General features: G+C 40.6%; 1 long non-coding RNA gene across 1 annotated transcript; it reads left to right on the top strand.

Annotated features, from left to right (window-relative positions):
- Positions 1-215: 215 nt before the first annotated feature.
- LOC141410235 (uncharacterized) lies at positions 216-2,365 on the top strand. The gene is made up of 2 exons (XR_012434499.1): positions 216-376; positions 1,118-2,365. It is a non-coding gene; the product is annotated as an uncharacterized lncRNA (long non-coding RNA).
- Positions 2,366-11,441: the final 9,076 nt, after the last annotated feature.

The following is an 11,441-nucleotide window of genomic DNA, read 5'->3' on the forward strand; positions in this document are numbered from 1 at the left end:
TGCTAAATAAAACTCTACTGCTGGTAAAGAAAACATTCTATCCTGAACGCATAAAACTTGAATTTAGTCTGTCCTTTTTAACATGAGCATTACAGAAACAGTATTGGGGTAATTAAAACTAAGCTACTTCTAACTAAACAAGCTAACTACATAATGGCACCATGGAAATAAGGCCATTTACTTGGATTTTATACTATGTTTTTCTTCTTCACTACTTCTCAGAGTGTAGTGGTTTCCAGATTGTACTCGAGAGTTTAATCAAGTTGTGCGTAAGTGTTGACGTTACAGAGCTACCTGCATCGCAGAGGAGAAGATTTCCATGTGTTATTCAGAACTGTTCTAGAAACATTGGACCCAGCGTATACATGCTCCAGAAGTAAGTCCTAGAGTCATAGAAATCAGGCTGTTAAAATGCAGTCTTATAGTGATCTATACCTCACTTTATAGAAGAGGAAATTCGGGGCTCTGGAGATTATGCAAACTGTCTAGGTCTCACTCTGAGTTACTGGCAGGACTGGCCTGGGATTTCTGATTCTCAGCTGAGCTGCCTTCTGTGAAACACATTTTCCCACTTAAAAGCTCAAGACAGAGAAAATAATAAAAGTGAGCTTTTTAACGCCAAGCCTGTTGTTCTTCCTGAAGAAACAAGTCTGAACAGCATTTCTCAGGTCTCTCCTTGCTTCTGATTCCCACATCTGTCTAGCTCTCTCTCTCTCATTACACTTCTCCGTCTGGGAGACCCAGCTTAGATTTCATATCCGCTGCTTTATTAGAATGCTACTTTATCTCCAAAGACTATTTCTGTGTTGCTGATAGTTTTATAAATGCACCCGGGGTTTACAAGTGATACCTGGGTAAGGATTTATGTGACTAAAACTATTTAGGTGTAAATACAGCAGCAGAAGAAAATGTCTTAGACTTCTAATAACGCAAGTTGTGGTTTAGCTCTTCTCAGAGTTGACATTGATGAGGGAATGAACTGAATGGTTCCCCCCATACCTCACCGGCAAAATGTATATGCTGAAGCCCTAACTGCTACTACCTAGAGATAGGTGGGGTCTGGGAGAAGGTGATAAAGGTTAAATGGGGTCATAAGGATGTGGACTTAATTTGATAGGATTGTTGTCCTTGTAAGAAGAGAAAGACATCGGAGAGCTTTCTCCCTCTCCACGTGCACGCCGAGAAAAGCCCATGTGAAGATCCAAAAAGAAGGTATCCCAGGAAGAGAGCGCTCCCAGAAACCAACCCTGGCACCTTCATCTTGGACTTCCATCCTTCAGAACTGTGAAAAAATAAATGTCTTTTGGTTTAGCCACCCAGGCTTTAGCCACCACAGTATTCCATTATGGCAACCTGAGCAGACTGATACAAGGAGCAGGACTGTGCAGTGGATTGTAAAAATGTTTTCTAAACTCACATGCAAGGTGCCTCTAATGAGACAGTTAACAAACATATCTCCAGAACTGATATGTATCTTTGAAAGTTTATCATTGTTCTCCAGCATCAGCACTTTTAAGCATCATTAGAGTGTAATATCTGTATTTGCATGTGCCTCCTTGTACTGTAACACTTATTGCCAGATTTTTCTAACAACCTAGAACAAATTGAACATGTTTATGTTTACCTCTTGTATTTATTTCAGAAATACCATTTACTAACACTTTCCTATGCCACCACCTTTTGTATTATTTTTTGCAACCGTTTCTTTGGAGATTTCATAAAATATTGTGACATCTCAACTGCTTTTTCTAAATTCTTTTTTTCTGTGACCGAGTCTTGCTCTGTCACCTAGGCTAGAGTGCAGTGGTGTGATCTCAGCTCACTGCAACCTCCACTTTCTGGGTTCCAGCGATTCTTGTGCCTCAGCCTCCTGAGTAGTTGAGATTACAGGCATGCACCACCACGCCGGTTTTTGTATTTTTAGTGGAGACAGGGTTACACCATGTTGGCCAGATTGGTTTCGAACTCCTGGCCTCAAGCTGCCCACCTGCCTTAGCCTCCCAAAATGCTGGGATTACAGGTGTGAGCTACCGCGCCCAGCCATGCTTTTTCTAAATACTTAAGTACTATGTTTTTAAAAAGTTCTATAAATTTTACATTATATACACTTTTTAGGCAGTTTAGATTATTTTTCATTTTACCTTAATCATTAAGATACCCTGAAAATAAGTTTCTGTCTGTTTCATAAGCCTGTTAAAGAGATTCTAATGTCTCATCTTTCATCATATTCATCATATTCAGACCCCACTCCTATGTTGTAAGAGGACACATATTGACAATATTTATGTACTTATTCCTGCAGTATATAAAATCTCTAAAACAGTGTATTTCATTTTCACCAATAAATCCTGATGTAATAAAGAAATTTGCCACTAGTTGCATTATCCATCCCCAGGGCATTTGCATAGAAAAGCTTTAAGGGCATTTTACAGGCTAGTAAACTGAATGGCAAGATGGCGTGAATTTATTTTCAGAATCATGCTGTAGGGTCACAATGAAATATTCCGTTCCTGGTTTCTCTTGTACATTTCCATTTTCTATTACCTTATTGTTAAAAGCCATCCAAAATATTCTTGATTGATTGAAATCCAGAAAGGAAGACAATGTTCATGGACTTTTCGCAGTTATACTGCCAGTTTAAAGTAACTTTCTAAGATTTTTTAATCTGTAAGTAGAGACTTAAAAAAAAATTCTAAGTACCAGTTGCAATGTTCAGATTTACTTTAGTACAAGTTATTTTATATAAGGAATTTAAACACATCAGAAATTGGGACAAAACCCATTATTTGAGAAAGATTGTCATTCACTGAGCTTATTAAGGACATAACCTTAATTTTCTGCCTGTCATCATTTAGTGATGTTTGCTAAATCAGAGAGTATGACTTTGATTGCCCCCATTCACACAGTCTGGTGTGATTATTTTGACTGCGTATCATCATGTACGTGAGACTCACACCAAATGAGTCTCTCTCTCACACACACACACAAAATCAGAACAAGAACACAAACCTACACTGACGTCGCATTACCTCCCAGGTCAAATCCAAACTTCTTGTGAAGGACAAGTAAAGCCTTCTCTTACCTCGTCTCACCCCCCGCCCCTTTTATTTTCCTCCACGGAAGCTTGTGCTCCAACCAGACCCTCTTCCTTCTTGCTGTTCTTTGAGTGTGATATTTGTCCCATGTTGCTTTCAGAGTAAAATCAGAATTCCTTAGTATGATTTGCCAGTTCCTCCCCAGCCTCACCCCTGCCTGTGTCTCCAACCTCATCATTCACTGTTCCCTGGCACACAAACCTCCCTCCAGCCAAACTGAGGCACTGGAGAAGTGTGTCTCTTCTCTTTCCTCCTCACCCTCACCATATGATTCCCTCTGCACAGAATGGCCTTCCCTCCTGCTTGCTCTGGCTAATCGCTTCTTGTTTTAAGATTCCTCTTAGGTGCATATGCTTTTTGTTGTCCTCTTATTTTTCCTCCGCTGTGTCATGCAGCCTTCCTTTGAGGTCAATTAGCATGCCATGTTTAGCTCTAGTACGGCATTTGCGGCATTGTATGTGTGATCTTTAACTCTAGAACAGGGACCGTGTCTTTTATCTAAGTGATGAAGATGAGTGGAAAGATGCATGTTTATTGAACTCATACCAATAATGTGCCTTCATTTATATTTTTCCCTCTCGCCTCAAATCCTTTTGTCAAAGCATCCCAATCTTTCTTTTTAATAAAAATCTCACTCAACCTTTATCTCTCTATAAACCCCTTTCCCTTCTCTCTTTCCCCAGAGCAAGTGATTTGTACTTTTATTTATTCTCTGGAAGTCGTTTATAGCCAAATCAGAGTAGAACATTTTCTAGATAGAAGTTGCATCTTTGTACTTCTGCAGTCTCATGCCAGGCATATGGAGAGTTTCTAATACTCATTGATTAATTTGCTTGAATGGGGAATAAAATGCTCTGGAAATAAGGCAAAAGGTTGACTCCTTCAAAAGAATAATGACCTGTACAGGGTCATGGCACCGTTTTAAAATAAAATAATTCCCTTTGTTTAGTAGAAGCACTATCATCATCATCATCATTATTTTCCAAATAAAACACATCTATCCTGAAGCTAAGAAAAGCAATAAGACTAGTGACATGCTTTGAGCGCATTTATTAGTCAGAACACTGTTCTATTACATGCTCAAGTCTTTAATATGCATGAAACAATATTCTCTGATGCAACAGATGATTAAAGAAATATATTAAAGCATTCATTTTGAATGAAAATACATGGACAAGGTAATTCCCAAGGCTCAGAGCAACTACAGGGAGGAATATAAGCTGAAGTAGGTCATTTCTCCCCAGAGAAATTCTATGGAGATTGCTTTCAATTTTGGGTTTTAAATCTAAGAAGTTGCTATATAGAGAGCTGAAAAATAAGGTTTCTGGCTTGTTCATTTGCAAGCTCTGGGTTTCCCTTTTTTTACAGGGGTGAAGAAGGATGATAAAAGGGCCTTTTCTTTTCTCTTCTATGAAGACCACTCATTGACGACATCATCGCAGGGCTGGTTTACTATCAGAGCTCCAGGAGCCTCCTAGCTGCCATGCAAGACTCTACTAGCTAGCTAGTGTCCTTGGCTAAGCCTCTTGACCTTTGTGGTTTTTAATTGACAAATAAAAATTGTATATATTTGTCATGTACAACATGACATTTTGAAATATGTATGTATACATTGTGGAATGGCTAAGTCGAGCTAAATCACATATGCATTACTTTACATACTTAGCATTTTGTGTGGTCAGAACATTTAAATCTACTCTCAGCAATTTCTAAGAGAACAATCCATTGTTACTAACTGTAGTCGCCATGTCAGCCTCTTGACCTTTCTGAACCTCAGGACTTCTCTTTCATGTGGGAACAATAACATATTTTCTTATTTCACATTGGAGTAGAGCTGGGAGCTTGAATAAGATAAGGAGTTAAAAATTTTCAAAGCAAATTCAAAGGCAAGGTATTACGATTCATTTATTCCCACAGTTTGGGATACTGCAAATTGAACTTATATGCAGAAGATCTGTAATATATCATGAGACCAGTGCCAATATATGTTCAATGCAGGCTGAATGCAAAATCAGCTTTGCTTATCTAGAGGCAGAAGTATCTTCATACACTAGCTGGCAGCCTTGACTGGGAATATGAAGTCCTGAGTTGTATTCTTCTTTCCACCAATCAATCAACAAGTATATATTGATTCACTGACATTTACAGGCAGATAGGATAGGCATTGAATAGAATTTTCCCAGCCTCCAGAATCATAATACATATTTGAAGACGTATGGCATGTATGTGTGTCGATTTCAGTAAGAACCCACCCACTGCAGTCATGCAGCACTGGGCAGGGGGATCCAGGAGGCTGGAGAATGGAGCACATAAGCTGGAACAAGGGAAGACAATGTGGCAGTTTGCTAGGGGTGCCCTAGCAAAAGTCAGCAGTACCCGCCTATGCCAGGGGAGATGCATTCCAAGATCCCCAGTGGATGTCAAAACCAAGGATATCGAACCTTATTTGTACTGTTTTTTTATCTGATCACCTAGATGGCTCCCAAGTGACTAACAAGAGGATAGCATCAACGGCATGGAGACCAAGGACAAAGGGAAATTGACATCCCAGGCAGGACAGAGAGGAATGGCAGCAGATTGCGACATACTACACAGAACAGTGTGCAATTTAAGTCTCAGGTGTTATTTATATCTGGAAGTTTCCATTTAATATTTTCGGACCATGGTTGACCACCAAGGAAAGTGAAATGGCAGATAAGGGGGACTACCGTACCCCAGACAGGGTCGGGGGGAGAAGGGGTTAACTGAGAGAAATGTATCCCTTCACAGTTTTGGAGTTCAGAAGTCTGAGATCCAGGTATGGGCAGGGTTGGTGTCTCCTGAGGTGTCTCTCCTTTGCTTGCAGATGGTGTCTTCTTTCTGTGTCCTCACGTGGTCATCCCTCTGGGTCTGTGTCCTCATCTCCTCTTCTTATAGGGACACAGTCATAGTGGATTAGGGCTCACCATAATGACCTCATTTAACCTTAATTATCTCTTTAGTGATCCTGTCTCCAAATACACTCACACTCTGTGTACCGCGGGTTAGGACTTTAACATATGAATCTTGTGGGGGACACAATTCAGCCCAAAACAGACAGGTGTGATTCAAATACTTAAAGGGCAAGGAAGGAAATGTTCCAGGCAGCCAGAAGGTTCAGATGCGTAAAGGTGCATGGGTGTGTAAGGACAGTGAGTGAACCAGCGTGACATAGCTCCCATCAGCAAAATGCTTCATGGTTACCAGCAGACATTGCTTTACTTAATCCATACTACAGTTCTATGAGAAAGAGATTCTTCTTTACAAATTGGAAAACTGAGATTGGCTTGCCTCTTGCCAGTGCCCTTGAGACTTAGTGTGCAAACATCATCCAGGGATCTTACTCAAATGCAGATTCTTGTTCCTTAGGTTTGGAGCAGGGCCTGAGAATCAGCATTTTGAGTCAGCTGTTTACGCGATGTTGATGCTGCTGGTCTGTGACCACACTCTGAGTAGCAAAGTATTGAGTTGCAAGGGCACAGGTAGGGCAGAGTAGTGGAAGGGTGTGTTTTAAAAGAATATGACAGGAACAGGCTACCAGTTTGGTTAACCCTGTGGTATTGTCACAAATCATGAGTTAGCTTGTATCATCTTGTGAAAATCAAACAGTAGTGATATTTTCCCAATTTATAGAAAGACAAATAAATTAAGTTGATGGAGTTGTCTCAATTAAAAGTTTTCAGCCATAACATTTTCCTTAAAAATTTAACACTTTGACTAAAATGAAAATTCAAGAAGCAGGAAATTTCCAGAAAAAAAAAAAATCTGGAAGCAGCTAGCTGTACTTACTTTGACAACATGTTCTTAAGTGAGATGTGCTCATGTCAGTGATTTGTATATTACATGCAATAGAAAATTCTCCTCCTACAAATCTTATTCTTAATGTGCTTAATGGAATTAAATATATCAGTACTCCATGCGGTTCTGCAACACCCAGACATCCAGGTGAATAAGCTGGCAATGACTCTGTAGGAAGAAGACCACTGAGGTTTATTGACCAAAGTGTGGTCTGTGGAAGCATATGTAGGATGGTCGAGAGGAGGAAGAGAGTTTGAAAGCAAAAGAATTCAGCATGAGGTTACGAAGCTCTGGGCAACAGTGGCAATAAAAAGCAGAGGATGGAGGCTGAATCATCCATCTTGGGGACCTGAGTTCAAGCTGAGTTCAGTCTTCCAAGCTTTATGTGTCAAAAGCATGAATGAAGTACCACCTGCTCATACTTATCAAGAAGCTTCAACTAAGAAACTGGGCCAGGCACAGTGGCTCACACCTGTAATCCCAGCACTTTAAGAGGCTGAGGCAGGAGGATCAGTTGAGCCCAGGCATTCAAGATCAGCCTGGGCAACATGGTGAGACTGTGTCCCTACCAAAAATTTAAAATAAATTTTCCAGGCCTGGTGATGTGTGCCTGTTGTCACAGCCACTTGGGAGGCTAAGGTCTAAGGATCACTTAAGCCGGGAAGGTCAAGGATACAGTGAGCCATGTTTGTGCCACTGCATGCCCACCTGGGTGACAGAGCAAGACCTGTCTCAAAAAATAAACCAACAAAACAAACAAAAAAAGAAACTGACATTGGAGAAAATGGCTTAAGAAGATTTTAAGATCCATTACCAATTCATGGTCAGAACTACCTTGGGAAACAAAATGTATTGAAAATACTCTTACAACTAACTGTAAATCTACTTTCTAAATTACTATTTCCCTAGTTGTCTTAAGACAGGCTCCACAGAAAAAGGGAGTGAGAAGATTCAGAAGAGCCATCCATGATCAACTAAATTTGGAAAATGTTAGATATCATAGCCCCTCTTTAGAGATTTGCCGTGCACATTTGTTTATTAAAAGTTCTGAGAGTCCCACTATTAAAACACGTATACACTAAAAACTCTGTTGAGCTCCAAGTCAACATTTCTTTAACTGGCCAGATAATCCTGTTTTAATAAATATTCCACTAATATCATGCTCAACTAGTGTTCCAAGGAATACATCTTAGAAAACACTGTTGTGAATCAACTAGCTAAATAAATACTTTTGTTCTTTGTAGTTTGTAAACTCTTACATAATTCCTCCACTTAGCAATTTGGGAGAAAAATTCATCATTGTGTAAAATTTTGATGAAGAAAGGAGACTGCAGAGAATACTGACTGTCTGATAAAACTCAGGAGTCTCAAAATCCTTACACTGGTGATACATCTTCCCTTTGAACTTTTAGTTGGTCAGTTATTTATTATTCAATCCATAGTTATTTATTTACTTCTGAGCAAGGCATTGTTCTTGGTACCTTGGTGGCATCTAATATAGCACAGTCTCTGTGCTTAAAAACGTAAGAAGAAAAAAAGAGGTCTAGAAATAACTCTAACTGGGAGCCTAAGAGAGGAAGGAAGGAAGTTGATGTGGTTTTGGAAAGGGATAGATCACAGACAGTCAAAAGGATCAGAAGAGGCTTTATATGCAGGTAGCTCATGAATGAGAAGACTTTGGCAGACAGGAATGAAAGAGGGTAAAGGTAAAGTAATAGTATACCTTATCATCCAAGCCCACATGCTTTTAAGAGTGAAAGGGGGTGCCATCGATGGTGCCACTGACTCCAGGAAAGCAGGCATAAGCTGGTCAATTCAGATTAGGGAGAAGAAACAAGTCAGTTCATTGGCAGAGATCCTGGGGAGGGCAGAGAATTAGGAATGGTCCAGCCAGGCTAGGACATTAGGCAGGGTATCTGGCCCCCAGCTCCCTCCAGGGCTCATCTTCTACCTTCAGTATGAAAGGTTAGATATGACAGGCCTTGGCACCTGCTATATATGAGAGGAAGGAAAAGTGGGGAATCTACACAAATGGTGAAACTGCCTTTGCAAAAATTATGACAGTGAGAGAAATCTGAGACAGAAAAGTTAGGACAATGCAAGAAATCTGACCTAACTGACTCCATCTTGCTTCTGACCTCTAAGCAATCCTGGCGTATGCCAAGCTATCTATGGGAGGAATTTAGTTTAACATTGAAATAAAGATAATAACAGCTTCTTCCCAAAACTAACCCCCTCCTTGTAAAACTAAGAAATAGGCTACAAGGTTAGAATTACGGTTCAGAAGCCATGTAGCCAGAAGTCACAAGATTTGTAAACTCCGCAGTTGCTCTTATAGATAACATCACTATTGTAAAATGTAAGATTGGTGTTTGAGATATTTTTTAGACCCTGCATTCTGATGACCGGCTGGTACCACCTGATTTGGTAAATTGGTTCAATTGGTCTTGTGATCCTACCCAGGAACTGAAAATAGTAAGAAGACAGCGTCGACCTCCTATGATGTCATCTCTAACCCAACCAATCAGCATTCCCTGTTCCCTAGCCCCCTGCCTGCTAAATTGTCCTAAAAAAAGAATCCTAGTCTCCTAAATTTTCAGGGAGATAGATTTGAGTAGTAACTCCCATCCTTCTATTTAGCTGCCTTGTGACAATTAAACTCTTTCTCTACTGCAATAGCACTCTCTTGGTGAATTGATCTTATCTGTGCAGTGGTCAAGAAGAACCTGTCGGGCAATTAGAATACCAAGACAGAATCCTCCAAACAGTGTTCCTGAGAAATGCTTCTCAGGAAGACCCTTGTTCCAGACGTTCATCAAATCCATTGAGAAACACTGTAGTCTAGACCTCCTCTTGACAGCCTTTAAAAATGTGTTCGAGGGTGCACATTTTAAAAAAAAATGAACTTATGGACATCCTACTGGAGCCCCCTTTTACCAGTTGGCAAGAGCTGACAGTTAAATTTTTATTAATTTAGTGAACCACAATTATTAGTGGCTTGAAATCAACCACGGTGGGGCTGGGTACAACAGGCATCAGGAAACTCCTGCCTGTCTGCTTTTGTATGACTGCAAGGTAAGAATGGTCTTTACATTCTTAAATAATTGAAAACATTTAGAAGATTTTTTTGGGGACACATGATATGACAAAATTACATGAATTTCAACTTTCAGGTCCACAGATAACATTGTACTGGAACACAGCCATGCTTATGCATTTAGGCATTTTCTGTGGCTGCTTTCACTTACAACAGCAGTTGAGTTGTACTTGAAACAGAGACCATGTGACCTGAAAGCCTAGAACCTGAAAGCCTAGAATATTTACTATCTAGTTCTTTTTTTTTTTTTTTTTTTTTTTTGAGACGGAGTCTCGCTCTGTTGCCCAGGCTGGAGTGCAGTGGCCGGATCTCAGCTCACTGCAAGCTCCGCCTCCCAGGTTCACGCCATTCTCCTGCCTCAGCCTCCCGAGTAGCTGGGACTACAGGCGCCTGCCACCTCGCCCAGCTAGTTTTTTGTATTTTTTAGTAGAGACGGGGTTTCACCGTGTTAGCCAGGATGGTCTCGATCTCCTGACCTCGTGATCCACCCGTCTCGGCCTCCCAAAGTGCTGGGATTACAGGCTTGAGCCACCGCACCCGGCCTTACTATCTAGTTCTTTACAGAAAAATTTACCAACCTCTGATTTACACTATGGAAAGCAGCAAATACTGTATATCAGAGCTATTTACCAGCACACCACTGGAATATTTTCTTCTAAGAGTTCTAGCACAGGTGGTTAGGGAGATGCAAAAAGGATGAGTTGGTTAGGGAACAGGTGGTATCTGTTCTGGGTTATGACAAGACTGAGCTGCTGGGGCTAGACATAAAAATTTTGGGGCCACGCACACAGACATGATTGTCAAGGAAGTGTGGGCTGAGGAGATCTGAGGGCAAAGCTGTGAGTGAGACCAAAGTTTGGGGAGTTTGGTTGAAGGTGAAACAAAAAGGTACAAGGAAAACCAGGCTGTGCTCAGCGTGTGAGAAGTATTTGAAGGAAGGATGAGAAAACCCATTGGACTTGGTGACTATGTCGGTTTTTTGGGTGATTTGAGTCAGATTTCAAGGCAACTAAGGAATGATGAAGAGTCAACAAGCATGAAGTGATGATAGCTTGAAGGAGAAGGTAAGTTTTTTAAAAACAAAATAAATAATATTTGATTGTGGGAATATCTGAGTTGGCTTGAAGTCTGAAAGGAAATAGGGAAATTGTTGACGAAAAGGAACACTTGAAGTAAGAGAGGTGAGACAGATGATGGAGCAGGTCTCAGGGAAAGTGGGGACAACATGAGTATCAGTGGTGGTGGAGGGGATATTGGAAAGCAGATACTTCTTTCTCTAAGACGGGAGGGGAGAGAAGGAAGGAAAGGCAACATAAGGAAAGCTGAAGGGAGAGGGTTAGAGTTGAGAATTTCTGCATTGTCTTAAAGAAATGACAGGTGAGTGATTTGTAGGGAGGGAAGATGCGAGACTACAGCTTGGAGCTCCAAGTGAA

This window comes from Macaca fascicularis, chromosome 4 (assembly GCF_037993035.2).
Source record: "Macaca fascicularis isolate 582-1 chromosome 4, T2T-MFA8v1.1".
NCBI lineage: Eukaryota > Metazoa > Chordata > Mammalia > Primates > Cercopithecidae > Macaca > Macaca fascicularis.